At 45.7% G+C, this 19,581-nt stretch overlaps 1 protein-coding gene across 16 annotated transcripts in view; it reads left to right on the top strand.

The window, feature by feature from the left end:
- Epb41l3 (erythrocyte membrane protein band 4.1 like 3) overlaps positions 1-19,581 on the top strand; it is a 172,878-nt gene that overhangs the window by 9,182 nt on the left and 144,115 nt on the right. The window contains exon 1 of one of the 16 annotated variants that reach the window (XM_026789496.1): positions 14,431-14,774. The exons of the other annotated variants lie outside the window; for them this stretch is intronic. The gene's annotated coding sequence lies outside the window, so the exon portion shown is untranslated. Of the gene's footprint in view, positions 1-14,430; positions 14,775-19,581 lie in introns of those variants that run through there. 16 annotated transcript variants of the gene reach the window in all.

Genomic DNA, 19,581 nt, shown 5'->3' with positions numbered 1-19,581 from the left:
GATAGATAGATAGATGATAGATAGATAGATAGATAGATAGATAGATAGATAGATAGATAATAGATAGATAGATAGATAGATAGATGATAGATAGATGACCTTTTTGTGGTCTTATTATTGCTTTTGTAAGATATAGAGAGTATGTTCTTTGGTTAGGTATGTATGTCTGTAATGTTAGCAGCTGAAGGATGCTTAGGCAGGAGAAGTGCTGTGAATTTGAAGCCACATAACTGGGTACCAGGTTAGCAAGAGCTACACAGCATTGCCCAATCTCAAAAAAGAAAAAAAAAAGTGAGAACAAATGAAACATGACAAAACCTGAAAAAATATTTCATTTGGATCCTGTACAAAGAATCTGAGACAGCAATTAAACCTTCAAAAATGTTTGTCAAATCTTCGTAGGTGTCTTTCGGGAAGCAGAAAGAAAATTCTGTGTGATTGATGTCAACCAAAAGGAGGTTTCCTCACACCAAATGGTTGTGGCTTTACAAACTTTCACGTCCACAAGTTTGTTCACGGTGTGGTCGTCTGTAACTCAGAAGACATTTTCCCTTAAAAGGCTGTTTTAGTGATTGGCATCCCAGATAATGGGATAAAAGTCTTTTAAATCCATGACATACTTAAAATGCGGACAGACATGTGATGTCAATCATACCAAATCCCCTTCTTTCTGTAGTTGGGAGTTCTGCCCTCACTGTTCTGTCTAGTGGTTGTTGAGGTAACTGTGTGTTTAGAACCCCAACACAAGGTCTCTCAAATAGCTCTTACACAAGACACTTGAGAGTCCATGCGTCTTTCTTTGCATTAACATGAATGTTCTTGAAGAGGAAAATTTCTTTCTCTACCTATTTGTAGGTGGGACTTCCAATAAGATCAAGGTTAATGATACAAGAAAATATTTCCTCTATTTTCCTGGCCTGAAAATTTTGTAGTATGTTATAAAACTGTGGTCGTGCATTCTAAAGATGACAAAGTCTTCCACGGGACAGTGAAGGTGTGTGTTCAGGTTCTGAAGAACACACTCCAGATGATTGCTTTCCCAGGGTTTGCAGAAATGGACCTAGCCTCTTTTCATTAATATCAGACACAGTGGTATAGGTAAAGACAACACTCTTAATCTTAAACAAACAAATAAAGAACCCTCATACTTAATGTAATCCAATTAAACTAAATTACCCTACCAATGTCAAAGGCTAGTTCCCTTGTGAAATGCAAATGCCCTGTTGTGACCTCCTACAGATAATGGCTGCAGACAAAAGTTAATGTATCTAGATAGATTTTAATAGTAATAGCTAACTTATAGTTGTGCCTTCATTGCTTTTCTATTTCTGTGAATAGATGCTATAACCAAGGCAATTTATACAAGGAAGCAATTAATTGGGGGTTTGCTTATAGTTTCAGAGGGTGAGTCCATGATTATTATGGCAAGAAACATGCAGCAGACAGGCAGGCATGGTGCTGGAGCAGTAACTGAGTGCATACATCCTAATCTTTTGGTTGGAGGCAGAAAGTGGGACCCCAGTGACACGCCTCCTCCAACAAGGCCACACCTCCAAGTCCTTACCGAACAGTTTCATGTGCTAGGGACCCAGCATTCAAATATATGGGCCTATGGGAGCCATTCTCATTCCCACACCACAGTGAATTTACCCCTGTCTGTTAGGCGCAGCTGGATAAACTCCAGGAACTTGAGTCCCAGGCAATCTCATAAAGAGAACGTTTGGTCATCCTCACTGTACAATGAAGATTGTACAAAGGTTTTAAGGCTTCAGTGATCTTCACAGCCAGCAACTCCTTCAGCCAAGTATAAACTTAGGACTCACTACCCAGTGAGGCTTAATCTCACTATTATTAATGATTAATGTTGCTATTAATGTCCGAATTTAATGTCCAGATTGTAGCATGATTAATAAAAACCCAGAGATAGAAATTGGGATCCAACTTGAAGGTCAGACAAGCAAAACAGGCAGTCACTGGCTCTTATCTCTACCTCAGTCTGGAATGGTGATCCTACCTCCAGGAATCTCAGAATGAGACTGTGTCTGAGAGCTGTCTCCTCCCGTCTTATATTCCTCTCCAGGACTGGGATTAAAGACTAAAGGCGTGCACCACTGCCCCCTAGTTTTTGTGACAAACTAGTGTGGCTACTGGCATTAAAGGTGTGTGTGTCACCACTGCCTGGTTTGTAAAGCTGATCAGTGCAGCTGTTTCACTCTCTGAACTTCAGGCAAGCTTTAGTTATTAAAATACAAAAGAAATGCCACCACATGTGAAGCCAAGTGTTGGGTAACTACTACGGAACTGAAAAATCAAATACACTTACCACGTTTATAAACATGATAGGCTCGATCTCTCCACAAATCACGGCGATGCCTGGATACCAAGGCCTTCTCACCGCTCCTCCCACAAACTGTTGTTCTGCCTTCTGTTTGGAAGGGCCTCATTCCTGTTCCTTCAAACGTTAAGAATTTCTGCCCATTTCCAAAGCTCTCTTCTCACAGACTCACAGAACCCTGCAGATCTTCCACAGTGGGGTTTTGCACTGACTCGTGAAGCCCAGTTCGTGAATGATAAAAGGTTTTTGAGAAACAAAACAAAGCAAGCTGTCTTTATTCAAAGGGATGCTGTCTCCCTGGAAAGGAAAGACAATATTTAAGTACACTTGTTTTCCTTGGTATCCGTGGAGGACAGTTCTGAGGCCACTCCACGGCTGTCACAATGACATGGACGAAAGCTTCATCTGTAGAACGGCACAGAATTTTCACACAACCAACACACATCCCCCCCCCCATATATTTTTAGCCATCTCCAGACTACTTATAATGTCGATTTATGTAATTCCTGTGTAAACAGTTGCTGTGTTGTGTAGTGTGGGAATGTTGGCAAGGGAAAGTCTAGACACTTTCAGGACGGCGGCTTCTGTTTTTTTGAGTGTGTTTCATCATGGTTGGTGAATGTAGGGGGTGGAAAGCCCAGGCCTGGTGACATTAGTCACTTTCCCTATTACTCTGACCAAACAGCTAGCAGAAGCAACCTCAGGGAGGGGAGGTGTCTTTGCTCTCAGGCTTTCAGAGGGTCCAGTCCCTCACAGTGGGAAGCAACGCATTTACTTAGTTGCCACAGCAGGCTATTTAGTTGACTTCTTTGTGAGGTAAGAGTGAAGACTGGGGATTATCTGGTTTTTTTTTTACATGATAGAAAGGAGGGGAAGAGCTCAGAGAGCACCTGAAACCTACTATGTGCTTTAACCTGTCACCTACTAAGAGCTTAATGAAGAACAGTGCTTATTTTGAGGGGGATATGGTCCTTTTGCTCAAATCTTTTCTGAAACTAACTTTTGAATTTCCTTTAGAAGCAGCTCATTAAACTATTCTAAGAATTTAGTTGTTTGCTTCTAGTTAAAGGCCTGGTGTGTTTGTTTTGTTTTTATGTTTGCTAGTTTGCCTTGTTAGATGTTGTTGCTTCAGGTTTTTCTTTTGATGGATGCCAAAGAGTTTTGAACATGCCTGACATTCTGTTTCTTCATTGTGGTACCAAACCATGTTGGTTCCTTCAAAAAAAAATTCATATATATATATATATATATATATATATATATATATATGAATCCATCTTCAATATGGATTGTATATTTGTATATTTGCTATATTTGCAGTGCGTAGTCTTGAGAAAAATTTGCAAATGAATAAATACTTTTGTTGTGGGAGCTGCGGGCTGTGTTCCTGCCGCCCCAGCTCCTGGTCGCCTGGCTAGCTTATGCCCCAAAATAATTACATGGACACTGTATTCTTTTAAACACTGCTTGGCCCATTAACTTTAGCCCTTACAGGCTAATTCTCATATCCCGATCAACCCATCTCTAATAATCTGTGTACCATCAGTCTTACTGGGAAAGATTCGGCATGTCTGACCTGGAAGCTTGCTTCATGGCATCTGCCCGGGAGAGGGGAGCATGGCCTCTGAGCTCACTTTCTCTTCTTCCCAGCATTCTGTTCTGTTTTACTCCTCCCAACTGTGTTTTAACCTATGAGGCCAAGCAGTTTCTTTATTACTTAACCGATGACCTTCCTCCATCATACTTTAAGCATTCTTTTTGGCAGTTTTTATTGTGGTGCACCCAGTACTTTGGAAAGAGTGAAGCAAACCCCTGGCCGCAAGGCTGGAGAAAATGGCCGTGAGACTAGAGGAAAGGGTCAGGAAGGCACTCTTGGCCGTCTGTTTTCGCAAGCTGGCTCCCTGTCAGTCCCTGTGCCCCTGAGCAGATGCATTGCCCTGCATTTTGCCTCTTTTGCTGGAGCAAAATAAAAACAACCAAGTCAGCAGTCTCAGCAGACAAGCTGCCCCGAGCCCTGGCTGTATCTTCTCAGCATTTTTCCCTGGCAGAGCCTAGTTCTCAGTTGGCCATTCCTCAGGGAGGCTGAGAGCCCACCTCCTTCACATTCTCAAAGACAGGCTGCGGAGGAGCTTCCTGCTCCATGTCCTGCAATCCGTGTCCATGGAGGTAAAGCACAAAAGGAAGACCTACTGTTGTGCCATGGAGGGAAGTGGCCGGGGCTGATTGATGTGAGCTGCAGGGCACAGCATTGTGTGGCATTTACCGCCTTATGCCAGCCATGCAAATTGTTATTTAATCCTCTCTAGGGTCTTGAAGCAGGTCTAGACCAACAAGGTGGGTAGCAAGAATGCAGATAAAGGAACCCCAGGACATGCAGGCCAGCTAAGGTCAGCACAGGGGCAAGGAGAAGAGCAAGATAATGCCCGTGGAATCCTGTGCCTGAGCTTCCTGCTCAGAATGTCCCAAGGTCCATAGCCAGACAGAGAACCTTCTCTGGGCCACGCTTCTTCAGTCCACCAAGGACTACCATACCAAAGCCTCTTGGTTTTCAGCCCTCGGCTTTCCACTCATAGTGAATCACTGGTACTCAGGGAGCGAATGTGGAGTGTGGACCGGACAGACTTCAGAGGCCGAGGTGAATAGTTGTTATTCCGCCCCTTAGAAGCAGTATTTCAACACTGCCCCGATCCAGCTACACAGCTAGAAAGAGTGGTAAGGTTTGGGTGTCTGAAGACAGTGCACTATCGGCAGTTTATCCTGTCCTGTCCTGTCCCTAGAGCAGGAGCCCTGTCCACCCTTGCAAATTGTAAGGGCAAATATTTGAGTCTTTAAGCATCTGACGTAGGCCTTACTTTTGTGAGCAAAATTTACAGGGCCCCATTGACTTCCGTCTGCGGGATTTCTTTCCCCTGTGTATCCAGCAGATGTTGAGAGCCCCTGGCCAGCAACTCTGCAGTCCAAACTCTCACTGTAGGTACTGCGCTGGTTGCAGTGATGGAGACCCATCGGTGTTTATCAACAGCATCCACTGAGCATCTCACACAACAGGAAGTGTGCAGGCTGGGGACATGAACAGAAGTGGTCCAAATTCCTAAGGGGATCTTGGGGTTATGAATGGACACAGTGATCCACCAAATAGTCCCCAAATGCACACATGCAATACTAGCCTTAGAAAAGCAGAGGGACCGACACTACTCCACGGAGGAGATATGACCTTCATGACATTGAAAAAGTGAGATGGAGAGGTAGTTCTGCTAACTATGGTGAAGGATGGAAGCACTGAGCATTGGAAGATGCTGTCCTTACCCCAGGAAGGATGGATGTGGAGGCCCTAGGCCTGGGTGACAGCATCACCCTTATAACCAGAGAACTCACGCATATGAGGGGAAACTGCGTGGGATACCAGAGGGTAGAATGGTGCAGGTTAGGCCAGGGTATGGATAGACCCGGGGTACTCTGTGTAAAATATGAAGGACTTGGTACTGGGCATGCTAACAGGGTTGAGGAGAATAAAGTTACAGGAAGACACTTGTCTTAGTTGGAGTTACTATCACTGTGCTAAAACACCACGACCAAGATTAACTCGAGGAGGTAAAGGTTTGTTTAATCTTATAATTCCAGGTAACAGTCTGCTACTGAAAGGAATCAGGGCAAGAAATCAAGCAGTGCAGGAACCCAAAGGCAGGAGCTGGCGCAGATGCCATGGAGGGGTGCTGCTTATTGTATTGCTCAGCCTGCTTTCTTATTGAACCCAGGACCACCAGCCCAGAAGTGGCTCCACCCACAATGGGCTGAGCCCTCCCACATCAATCACTAATTCAAAAAAGTGTCCTGCAGGCTTGCCTACAGCCAGACCTAATGGAGGCTTTTTTTTTTCTTAGCTGAGAGTTCCTCTTTCCAAACAACTCTACTGCATGTCAAGGTGACAAGCTAGCCAGCACAACCCCAAGTTTCAAACACGCAAGGCCTAGGATCAGTAACTTTACTTGGTAGCTCTCAGCCTTTCAAGCGCCCAGCTTGAGGACTTTCTCTTTTATCGTCAATGTATTATGTTGATCATACTAGAAAACACTAGTATGAGCAAGGCCTTACAGAGTTAGTCATCTATCAGTGGGGATTAAGGGACCACGCTACCATCTTCCACTGTGTTTGAAGCATGGAGGTTGTAAATAGTAGAAGGTCACTCCACGTGTATGCTCCCCTAGAAGGTGTTAAAACAGTGAGAAGTCCTTAAACTTGAGTATCCTTTTAGAAGAAAAGACTGGGTGGGGATCAGGACACAGATGCAGGAATGACCTGGCAGTGTTTGGAAGAACTCGCAGAAGCACACGGGAAGAGAGCAGAGCCTTCGAGCCTGAAGTGACAGGATCTACTGTGGATCTTTTGGGGGCATGCCAGGAACAATGGGAAGAAGTGAGCTGTCTTGTGGGAGTCCCATGGGATGAGCAATCTGTGAGGACAAAGGGTGGGTAGCGATTTCCTTTACTTCAGCGTCTTCTTCTAAAAGTGTGAACTGCTTGATCACGGCTAAATCTTTAGAGGTATCACCAGGGAAACCATTGATACGAAAACTAATTTTAGCCTGGACATTCTGCCTCAGATGGTCTGATATTTTTTACTGCCGTGGCCACCTCCACGGTTTGTGCACACGAGCAAAGAGGGTCCTCTCAGCTCCTGTCATACTGTCTCTCGTCCTGAGGAGATAAGTGCTTGTCAAATGTGTCTGACATTACAGAATGGCTCGGTGGCATCTGCTCAGGGTGGCCACACATTCATTAGGTCAGACCTGCTCATCTCTCAGGGCACAGCCAAGGACCCTGCTGGCATTCAGCCGAGTTGGCTTTGGAATAAGGATGGCGTACTTATTGGGGTGACTGGATGGAAGCAATACAGAGTAGTCCCCTTTAATCCTCAGCTTCACTTTTAAGGTTTAAGTTTCCCCCTGGTTAATATCTAAAGGATGAATAGTGGGCGATAAGTTATCTTGAGAGAGAGAGAGAGGTGAACAGACCACATTCCCACTTTTATTACAGTATATTTTTATACTTGAATTTTATTATTATTAATCTCGTACTATGTCTAATGTGGAAATTCAATTTCACCATAGTTCTATCTACAGGAAGGTTCCAGTGTGTATCATATGTATCTCTCACAGCTAAATGGATGCTTCCTATATATCCCTTATAGCTCTGGACACAGTGACTGTTGCCAATGTATTTAATTTCTTACTTTCGAATCTTCTCGTGTCTCCTCTCAATCCTGGGCACCACACCTCCTCAATTGTGTATTTTCCATTCCTATCAGCATAGAGCCCATATTTTATAAACCTGTGCCCTCTTCCTTCATCTATTCATTTATTCCGTCAGTCAACAAATGTGCTAAATACCTGTGTGTTAGTGAGCCTCTCGTCACTGTTACAGAACACCTAAAGTCAACAAAGGATGATAAGTCTGTTTGGGCCCCTGATTTCTGCTTTGGGGTCAGCTAGCTTTGCTGTTCCTCTCTGTCTCTCTCTGTCTCTCTCTGTCTCTCTCTGTCTCTCTCTCTCTGTCTCTCTCTCTCTCTGTCTCTCTCTCTGTCTCTGTCTCTCTCTGTCTCTCTCTGTCTCTCTGTCTCTCTGTCTCTCTCTCTCTCTCTCTGTGTGTGTGTGTGTGTGTGTGTGTGTGTGTGTTGTGGAGAGGGAGGGGTAGAGAGCAAGCTGCTCAATCATAGTGGTCAGAAGGCAACAAGAGAAAAGAAATAGCGGGGGGGGGGGTTGAAAGATAGCTTAGTGGTTAAGAGCATTGCCTGCTCTTCCAAAGGTCCTGAGTTCAATTCCCAGCAACCACATGGTGGCTCACAACCATCTGTAATGAGGTCTGGTGCCCTCTTCTGGCCTTCAGGCATGCATGCAGACAGAATATTGTGTACATAATAAATAAAAAAATATTTAAAAAGAAAGAAAGAAAGGAAGAAAGAAAGGAAGAAAGAAAGAAAGAAATGGCCAGGGCCTCAATAGACCCTTCAAAGGCAAACCCCCATACCTGCATAACAGACTTATGAAGAACAATTTCATATTTGAATTGGATAGCACTGTATGTACAATCTTACCCAAATACCCTGTAGACAGAGTCTTTTGGAGCATTAACAAGTCTTGTCTGGGGTCCCCTTGAATGGCATAGCCACAGGATGGCATGCTCTCAAGACAGCCTGGTTACACCACAATGGTGATCCTCATTTACTGAGCCGAATCCCAATTCTTGATAAGACCTGAACAAGGGAAGCATTATTGATGCCAGATGCCTGCCATGTTGTCTTCATACATAAAGATGTAAAATTGGACCTCATTTCCTAACACTTATGGGTCCTTCCATAAAACCAAAATAGTGCTTTAAATTGTTGTAAAAGTACAAGATTCATACAAAAAACTTAACAGCATGTTGATGTAAAGACATTGACAATGTCTCGTGAAAATTCTGCGTGCTACACTTACTTCTGTAGAGAGAAAGTTGTGACATCTGACCAGTTTACCTAATTTGGTCACTAGTTAGTGTGAGAAATGCCTCTTTGGCTTTATTAACCCAAAATGCATTAATTTGGGCAAATCTATCTTTGGGGCTTAAATCAATCAGATGTCAGACTTCGCCCAAACTGCCAGACATGAGCCCTCTATTTCTTATGTCAGTGTGGCACCCCTTGGCAATATTGTAAAGATGCCTTCCTTGTGTGCTTGGCAATTAAGGTCAGGGATGTAGCATCCCTGCGATCTTCGATAAATGGCTTTGTAATGCAATCATTGCTGGAGCTGGGAACAGAGCAATCTTTCCCTGTTATTTATCACTGTACTTACGGCTAATGAACTGCTGTTGCAGGCTGATGCGTCCAAGGACAAGATCCAAGCAATATGTCTTCTGCAAAACGTGAACTGACTGGTGTGGTGTATGCTGTGGGACTAGCTCCCCTCTGGGTCTTAATGAATCTGTTCCAGTCAGTGTGTGTGTATATGCACGCACACATGTGCGCTCGTGCGTGCAAAACTCTTCTTCCACTTTGTACTCTCTTATGTTTCTGTGAAACATGTCACCCATGGACCATGGACATCAACTGGTCACCTAGATCAGTGGCTATAGAGATTGAATGAGTTATAATCAATCACACTTGGGAGATTGTTACTCCATGTCTTCTGATTTTCTTAGTCTGGCCTCCACCAGAAAATATTCATTATTGATGAGCCCTTGAGGTGATTCTGACATAAACGAGGTAAATATGTTTGTTTCTGAGACAGCTTAAAAGACAGTTTGCACGCACTCTAGTTTGGGAAACCAGTATTCTTTCCAATCCGTGCCATGTACAAACAAGCCAGCCTTGACAATGCAGACACATTCCTAGTACACATCGTGATCAGGGCTGAGGCGATAGCTATGGCAGCCTCAAATGCCTTCGACCTAGTGCATGGATTGATTTCAAGCGACACAGACATTCTACACATTTTCATTGATTCTTAGAGGGTTCTAAGAAACCGTGAACTATGATGAAATCACACTTTCAGGGTGGGCCCATACTAGACAAGACCTGGTCAGGGAGAAAGGGAAAGGATCGATTTAAAAACAAAGGCTACCCTGTCTTCTTTGAGTCACCATTGCAGGCTTGCCTAAAGAGGGCAATGTAAACCTGGAGATAGCTGGCAAATCAGCAAGCCAGCTTCAGAATGCCCCTCGCTGCTCAGCTGATTCTAGAAAGCCACTGGAAGGAAACGTAATTGGCAATTGGCGATTAGGATCACTGAGAACCTTAGGAGAGACAGAGAGGATTGCTGGTATTTATTGTGTCATTGGGGGGAGGGTAGAAAGTGATAAAAACAGTAAACATCTCAGAATAGCTAAGTGGAAGTCATCTGTTCGGGAGCTGAATGTAGTAATATTATATATTAGCCACTTCCGTTCTTAATATTTTAACCCTGCATAGAGAATTCCCGAGAATAAAACATTTTTGTGTATATTTATTTTATTTGGAAATTGACATTCCCAACTCCCATTATTTATATTTTACAATTCCATTTTTATATTATATACAAAACTCTCACATAGAAAACATTCATAATGGATTCCTACTTTTATTGATGAGAAGGATAAAATTATTGGGTGTTTCAACTTTACAAAGAACTGAGTGTTAGAGTAACTCTTACAGTTGGATTGTTAGAAATGGTTTGATTTAAAAGTACTGAAACCCGGTTCTAAAGCTTACTAGAAATCAAGTTTTGAAAGGGTAGGCTTTAAAACAGTGAAGCCCAATGTGTAGTAGCCTGACTTTTGTCAGAGTGTGGAGCAACAGGAGACCGAGAAGGAATTCAGCTGAACAGGAATTCCCCCTTAATGACGGGCGAACATGTCAAAACCCACTCCTTTGCAGATGCTCACATTCTCTGTACACTTTGTTTTGCATTCGTTGTTTGTGGTGGTGTTTAAATCGTCTCGTACATCTGTGCTGTGCCTCTATTCAGCCCCTAGAATGCTGGATACACACTCAGGATGGAGAGACAGCAGCTGGAAGCCTTAATGAGCTATAAGCTTAACCCTCTTCTGAGAACCTAGGAACTCTCCAAATGAATTCTTATTTCAGAAGGAGATGCTTGCTGCTTTTGAATTATGCATTCATCCCTGTGTTTCTTATTTACATTCTTCGGTCATGCTGTGGCTAAAGGCGTGCTCTCATTTCAAGAATTTGATATGCAATTCGGGTGCTTGGCATTCCTCTGAGCACAAAGCAGGCCTCAGCTGGTGACTGTGCAGGCTGTTAGCATGTTCCTGAACCTGCAGCTTAGACTGAGCAAATGGGAACAAATGGTGTGCATGCATAATGGAACAGCACGTCCAGGGGTTGGTCCAAGTTCAGGATTCCTTCAGTCTTCAAGTTTGGAACATCTTCAGATAGGGCCACTAGTCAGATTTCACACCTTATTTCTTCTGGTATCTTGTTCATGAAGCTGACAAATCCTGCCGTCAAGGCATCCTGAACATTCGGCTTGCCCTGCCTTGGTCATCAAGGGAAGCCATCACTCTTGTCCAGGGGGCAGGACTGTGAGGGGCAACACATCAGCCTGCTGCTGCTGTTGCTGCTTGCTTGCGGAGGAGCTTTGTGGGGTTTGTGCCTCTTCACCTTGTGCCCGAGATAAGCTGCATCACTAACGTCACACCATGGATAGAATTCTGCATGGCTGCTGGCCTTCAGAGACACATGTGATGTGCACTGCAGCCATTATAGGAAGCGTAGAAATAACATTAGTGCCATAGAGTAATCTTGAATGTGTAGGAGGAGAGCAGAACGGGTATCCCGAGGCCCAAGCTAGAAAGTTGGAATGCTTCTCCGCATTTGCATAATGTTCCGTGTAATGCCATCTATACAAACTCGAATGTTCGTGTAAGATGGCCCCAAACTTGGGGGGAATGCAAAAGGCTTTTACCTTGTAGTTATGTTATATATCTCAGAAATAGACACAAACCACTTTTCTGTAGCTTGTTAGAAAAGCATCATGAGTTTTGCATTAGCAAAGTAAGGACTTCTCTGGGGGCTAAGTCGCTTTATTTGTAGCAGTGAAAGGGATGCATGGAGAAGCCAAACTGAAGCAGGCAAGCAAATCCAGTTGTGATTGCTATCGTCACTTAACTTGATCTTATTGTGTACCCCTCCTTTCTATACAGAAGAGTTTATTTCCCAAGGAGAGTTAGGTGGACATTTTATATATTACTTTTACCCAGGAGGTATTGAGATATGGTGTGTGTGTGTGTGCACATGGACTTGAGTGTATATACATGTGCTTGTGGAGGCCAGAGGTCAGCTTCAGGTATTCTTCCTTAGGTGCTGGCATCTACCTTGACTTTTGAGATAAGATCTTTCATGACCTGGGACTCACCATTATTCTAGGCTCTCTGTCTAGCATCCCAAGGGACCCACCTTTCTCCACCTTCAAAGTGCTGATATGACAAGCGTCTGGTACCAGAACAGGCTCTTTTTATGGGGTTCTGCGTGACCAAACTCAGGTCCTTGTGCTTACGAGGCAAGCACCGAGCTACCTCCTCAGTCCGGTGTCTTTGGATTTTATAGAATCCTAGAATTAAGGAAGCATAAGGAATTTCAAAATGAGCCTGTTGTTTTCTACATAAGGAGACAGAATCCTCCATGTAAAGAGGAAACATAGCCCATTATTCAACATCTATTCACTCATTTCGCAGAAACTAAGTTCTGACTTGGAATGTCCCATGCGCGGCACTGTGGAGAGACAGAGATGACTACCGGGGGCCCCTGCAAGGTAGAAACAAGGCAGGGTGAAAAGTGTTCAGTTAAGCAACACTTAACACACAAGGACATTACTGAGGGAGCAATGCCCGCTTGTGGGCTGGCTGGATTTCTTTATTTCTTTGTTCCATGTCTGTGTTAGATAAGCAAAAGAAACAGCCGATGGTCTTGGTTGTGCCCAAAGGAACTTAAAACAGTTGCTTCCCAGGTCCACTATGGCACTAGGCGGGGACTTGGATTTTACTCCAGTTCTTTGTGTGTGGGGGTTAGGAGGGGTGAGATAGTGTCTCACATAGGCCAAACCAGCCTAAAATTTGCTGTGCAACCAAGGAAGACTTTGAGCTTCTGATCCTCCCGCTCCAACCCCAGCTTTAGTGCTGAGACAACCAGCATCACCGCCACACCCTGTTCAAGCCTTGCTGGGGATCCATCCTGGGGCTCCCTGGGTGTCAGACAAGTACTCTACCAAATGAGCTGCCTCCCTAGCTCTTACACCAATCCTGGGACTCGTGGATTATTGGGATGACTACCTGGATATTCCTAGCTTTTCAAGTAGAAGACGTAGTATTCTATCTACCACATTTCTCCTATTGTCCATCAGGATTTGGATTCATGAGTCATGGAGGGAACAGTTTGTATTCTTGTTTTTAAAAAAAGAAAAATCACAAAGGCACTGCAACGACATGAACGAAAGCACGGAGTCATCTGTGTCTCAAATGATGACGCTAGGCTTGTGTTTGTTGTAAATAATACGATTTGTTCAAAGGGGCCTTCCGCTGCGCACATACATACACAAACGATCCGCGCTTTCGTTCATGGAACTGTGAACCCTAGCCACGGACGTGCACAGATGACATGTATACATATCCAGCACTAATACAGGTGGCGTCCATAGTCAGTACTTGAACTTTTTGCGTGTTATTTGTAAGGGACTCCTTCCTCATTCCCTCTGGCTCTTGGATCAGGGCCATAGGTTGGCGGCTCCTCCTCTCTGCAGCCTGGAATCCGCCCATCTACTCTACGGTCTATGCGGTGCCAAGCATGGCTTAGGTCAGAAGATCCTACTCAAATGTTGAATTCCCAGAGCTGCACATCTTCTACAAAACACAGCCCTTTAAGCCCCACAGCAGATGGGGTGACGGAGCAGCATCTTCTAACCTTCTCTCTCACATGAGGTAACCAGGTTCCCTCCTCTCCAGCCAAGACCGTTGATATCACCTTGCTTTCCTATTGCCAGTATTCTAGAGACCCAGGCCAAGTCCCCCACCTCCTCAGGCCTGCTGAGAGAGCATGCAGACATTTATTTTGCATTTCGTTCATTCCATCCATTAGAAAAATTCAATACTTTGTGAGTCTCTTTTCCTCCCTTAATGAGTCTTAGTGACTAGGTGATTTGAGAAAGGCCTTAAAAGTCCTAAAGAAATACGCCCACGTGGCTTGAGCCCAGAGTGTGAGATGACCAGAGAACGGAGTAATTTCTTTCACCTGGAAGTCGGGATGTGCGTCCCTGCCTCTCTCCATTTCAGCCTATGCTTTATAGTTGCCAGGAAGGAGGGAGCTGCTGGCACAAAACCTATTATCATCCTAATTAACTCGGGTCTTGTCTCTGAACTTAAATTTCTTGAGTACCGAATCTGCAAGACACTTCCAATTTCAAGTGGGGGAAAAAAAAAAAGACAAATACTGCAGTCCCTAAGCCAATAGAGAACTCACCGGAAGGTCAAAAAGAAAAGAAAAGAAAAAAAAAATCAAAACCCCAAACCCTCCCTCCCTCCGCTCTCGCCGCGAGTATCTGCGGAGGGAGCGGAGGGGACCCAGAGGCCCAGCAATAATCCAAGTGTAAATCCAAAGGCTACTGCTATTGGCAGCTGTTCCCAGAGGCAGGATCTGGAGGACTGCTCAACCTAGGTGTCCTGGAGAACTGCGGTGGCCCCCCTCCCCCGCGCGCGGGAGGGAAGTCGGGACGAGGTTGGCCCTCCTCGCTCGGTGTCTGGGCGTGGGCCCCGCCGCAGCTCCGCGGAGCCTCCGTGTCTCCTGCAAAGGGGGGCGGGGGAGCCCAGAGCTGCGGCTTCCTCCCGCGCGGAGTCTCCTGCGCACCGCTGAGCAGGACGCCAGTGCCAGCCGGGTCCCCACGCCGCGGCGCGCCCGGCCTCCCCGCAGCCCACAGGTAACTTTTCTGCTCTTGGTGGCCGAGGGGCTCCGATGGGGGGCTCGTTTCCGAGGCGCGCGGGGCTCGGGGAGCCCAGTGCGCTGTACCCTCCGCTCTCGGCCTCCGGCCTGGGGACCTCTCTCCAAGCCCTGTCCCCCAGGGGCGACCGGGCCCCGCGCCCCTCTCCGGCCATCAGAGCAGGATTTCAGGGTCGGGGCGCCATGTTCTGAGCGTGCAGGGCTCGGGGCGACACTGCGGCGCCAGGCCGGGGGCCGTGCACGGGAGGGGCCGTGTGCCCCGAGGCTGCGGCTGCCGCTGCGTTCGTGCCGGCTGCGGGCGCGGCGGGGCTCGGAGCATCTCGGCTCTGCAGCGGGGCCGGCCGCTTTTACGTAACTTGCCTCCTTCCCCGAGTAGGCAGCGTCCCCAGGCCGGCAGCCGGCCAGCCAGGTGGCTCCGGGCCTGGGCACCTGCGGGCCGCGCGCCCCTGGGGACGGCTCCCTGCGCCGGGCGGGAACGCGCCCCGGCCTGCAGACCCGAGCACCCGGGCGGAGGCGGCTCACCTGGCGCCCTCTGGGCTGCGGGCCGTGGAGAGGGGTGGGGGTGGGGAAACTGGGGTCCGCTAGAGTGGGGTCCTTGCTAGGCTGTGCGCCTTCGGCTGGTTCCTGCACCGGGGCGCGGGGGAGGGGGGGTTTGCTTTCTCGGGTTCCCCTCTAATCGCACCGTACTTCTTCCCCCTTCCCCCTTCCCCCTGCACCCGGCGCCAAGTTCACAGCTTCTGCAATGCGGTGGGTGTGGTTACCTCGCAGATTGTAAGTGTGGTCCTTGCGGTGGGGAGGATTCTTGCCCTTTTCTCTCTTTAGACTTACTGATCTGAAGTTTTCTAGCTGGGGGTAAGGTATGGGGGAAATTTACCCTCCTGTCTGTGCAGACCAGGGTTCAAAGTTGAGAAGAGTCCTGCAGAACAAATGGAATGATAAAGGGAACATGTGGTATTGATTAAGCATGGAGCCGGGGCTGTCCTGAAAGGGCCAGGCAGCCCTCCTAATAACGCAATGCTTCCATTACGTGGTTAAGTTGATGTTTCAGCTTTTTTACATTACTTATGTGGAATTGCTTTTGCAGATGTCCTTGGCTGTGGTTTTCGGGGGGGCCCACTTAGAGGGGGGGTCTGTGGGGCGGTCCGACGTTCTGGGATTACTCTTGGTAGCATAACTATCCAAGTAAAGGAGTTAAATCTGGTGCTAGAAAGAAATTTCTTTTTGCATCTTACACTGCCTTTGAAAGCCCCCGTGAAGCAAAACTGATGGAACCGCACCTATATCTAGAAGCCATGAATGCAGCGCCCTTACAGCAAGCAGAGTGGGCATCAAACTTGAGGACAAGGAGATGACCTGATGCTCCATATCTTGACTCAGCAATGGTGGCTTCCTGCTGTCTTCTAACCGCATGCTCATTGAAGCATCAACTTTTAAAACTTTAATTTCAGTAACAAAGTTATTGGGACAGAAAAGGAATTCTCAATCGAAGAAGCATGTCTTTCATTTGCTAATTTCCGAAACACTGGCCGCAATAAACTGAATGTTGAGTACTGAATTATTTACATTATGATTTTTTTTTCGGATGGTTTAGAAAAGCTAGGTAATTAGAAGCACAAGCTACTGCATGAAGCAGTCTTGTATGCAGCAAGTTCTTGCAAAACAGAGCATGTGTTCTGAGTGGTTTATCAGAAACCAGAAGAGTAGCCACTGTAGCTTGTAAGCCCCTGTAGGCCAAGGATAGTGGGTCTGAAGGTCAAAGGTCAGTGTCCTGATGGTATACGTACATGTAATTTTTAAGCATTTTCTTATGCGTGAGCATGGTGTAGGTTAGAAGGTGAATCTGTCACTTTTTGTTGGGTGTTTGGATCAAGGCCAACTTTCATTTGTGCAGATATACAAGATGGGGGCTTATATTTTTTTTGACTGGATCAGGCATGGTTTTATATACATACATGATGCTGTTAAAAACAATCCAAAGGCAAGACCCAGTAAGAATGCACTGAGGTAGAAGAGCGGCGGCCACCTGTGTCCTGGGAGAGGATGTCGCTGCTGTCTCTTTCTGCTGTGTGGGAGGAGTACGGAGGGATGAGCATGGTGGTGTTTTCTGGTAGGACTTTCTTCGTGCTTTGGAAGTTCTACAGTTGATAAATGAGAAGCTATGCCTTCCGTGCCAGTGAAAAATGGACTCCGGGAGTAGCCAGGGAAATGTTTTCTTTTGGTGAGAATCCAACTATAAAGATGAGAAGTTTCTTATGTAGAACACCCCGCTCATCTTTAATTCTGTTCTCGGAGTCTTTTCCAAGTCCCCCATCGATTTTCCTCGCTGAGTGTCAGCTTTACTAGGGGATGGAGACTCCCCGCTGACAGCCGGACTTCATTCATCTTCAGCACCACTTCATTCAGAGATCCCCTTTAGCAGTGCCGTTGCAGCATCCCTTCCTCTCAGAAGGCTCACTGCGATACCCAGGGCCCTAGGAAGGCTCTGCTGTCATTTCAATTGTCCTGGCTAGAAAGGAGTATGTCCTCAGAAGCAGGGACTGGGGCAGTGAAGTCATTGCTCTGCCAGAGGCTGTGACATCACTATAGCTCAGAGGAAACAAGGGTGGGGCCGGCAGAACCATCCCAAGCTTCTCGCTGCCTTCAACTTTGTCTGGTGCATGATGAATGAGACTCTCACATCAAGGTACCATCTGGTTGTAGGAAAATGTGTCTCGAAACTGTTGACGATTCCTGTTACATAAGAAATATTGTGATTTCTTAGAGAAATTTAATTTAGTTTAATTTTAAAATTAAAGGGCCAGCAAATCAGTATTTTAATCAATTAATAAGTCAATAGTCCATCCTGTTTATATTAACAGCATTCTACTTAAATTTGGGGTTAGGTTGTTAGGGTCGTCTTTAGAAGTGTATAGTGTCTCTTACTTTCTGAATAGAGAATATGGTTGTGTATTTTTATATGATACGCTTGCAGTTGGCAAACTGGGAGAAAATAGAAAAGCTAGAGATTTCAGCCATAGGAGATATTTGTCATGATTTGGGGGTAATTAATGTTTATTATAACTTTTCTTTCTTTGCCAACGTTATTTTATAGTTTGACATTTCAATCCTTGTAGGATTCTAGTGTGGAGAAGACACATTTCACCCAAATTAGTGTCCCATAAGTGATAAGAGGGCATGCAGGTTGGGAGCCTGTAAGTGCATTTGCTGTTATTTGATTATGGCTTTAATGCCATCTCAGCAGGGAGAGGGAAGAGCCACAGATGAGCCGCAGATATCTTTTGTGTAGGTCTTTGTAAAGATGACTTCCATGTTTTCACCTTGATGTGCTCAGGCTGTAGGAAGTCAGGGCGGTTCTTGCTAAATGGTAGCGCTATTCCAGGACCCGATTCTGAAGCGGAGAGGAGAGGAGCGAGCAGTGGAGGTAGGGAAGTCTATATTAGGTGCTGGGTCTGCAGATTGCTGGCGAAATGTCTTCGGTGCCGTGCTTTTAGACCTTGTGATGATTGGTTAAATTGCACGCTGTAGGACTGGAAGCTTCTATTAGCTCCAAACCCCTAATTCTTTTGTAATTTGCAGTATGGAAGAAAGGCTGACAACTTAATTTTTAGATTGCTGACATTTTGATACGCTTGTTCTTATAGACTTTCCTACAAAGCACACATATGTGCATTCACGTGGACACGTGCACACACTCACGCACGCGCACACATGCGGAGGTAGCCTTGTGTTAGGTTCAGAAAACAAATGCATGGTTAACTTTTTTCCTGTGTTTATTGCTGTCCCTCCAATCATGCTGGGTTGAGTACATGGTGTGTGCGATGACTTTCTCTTCTTGGGGTTTTATCTATGAACCAAACAGTTCTACCCCTAAAGCATTTAGTAAGTATTCATGGAACGGAATAAGAAATAAGGCCGTTTTTGATATATTCCTTTAAAAATGTGCTTGAGAAGCCTGGCACTGTGTAGTGCCGGGTCTTTTGTGCAGCTGCTATTTTTAATAGAAAGGTCGTCTCCATATCCACCTCGCTTGCCATCTGTAGCTTCAACTCTGCAGGTTCCCGCAGGCTTTCTGTATCGGGGACGAGGATGCTGCAGGGGATTGAGGGGAAAGGAGAATGGGGTCTTTGTGGGAGGACTGTGGGTGTTCTGCTTCCTGTCCCGTCAACTCTAATTGGTGTCAGGGAGAACCGGTGCAGGGAGCTGCTTACTCAGAAGAGAGGAAACAGATGGAAGAGGGACAAAGATGAAGTGGTTTTCAGTGCTGGGAGATGGCACTGATCCTGCCTGTGACACAGAAAGAGAAGAACTCTTCATGTACACATATATGTAAGTAATGTGTATGTGCAAGATACACATGTACATTGTGTATATGTACAGTGTGTGCAAATATGATGTGTATATATATATATATATATGCAAGATATACAGATACATATTGTTTGTATTCTCAAGTAGTGTGCTTCTCTTAATTCAGGCTCCAAATCTCGCCATTTCTAAAGCCAGCTTCCCCACATTTAAAGTCTCAGCATTGGGTTGTATTTTTACAGTGTCGGTTGTGTGGCAGAGATAATGCTAACACTCTCACCCATAGATTAGGACTGTATATTGAAAGCTGAAGCTTGTATACCAGCTGTTTTTATGAAAATTCTGAAGTATGCATCCAGACACATGCATGGTCTATCACATGGAACACAGTGCTGCTGGTGACACATGCATGGTCTATCACATGGAAACACAGTGCTTCTGGTAACACATGGGTGGTCTATCACATGGAAACACCAGAGCAT

This window comes from Microtus ochrogaster, unplaced genomic scaffold (assembly GCF_000317375.1).
Source record: "Microtus ochrogaster isolate Prairie Vole_2 unplaced genomic scaffold, MicOch1.0 UNK20, whole genome shotgun sequence".
Taxonomy (NCBI): domain Eukaryota; kingdom Metazoa; phylum Chordata; class Mammalia; order Rodentia; family Cricetidae; genus Microtus; species Microtus ochrogaster.
This window is presented reverse-complemented; position numbering and strand designations above follow the sequence as displayed.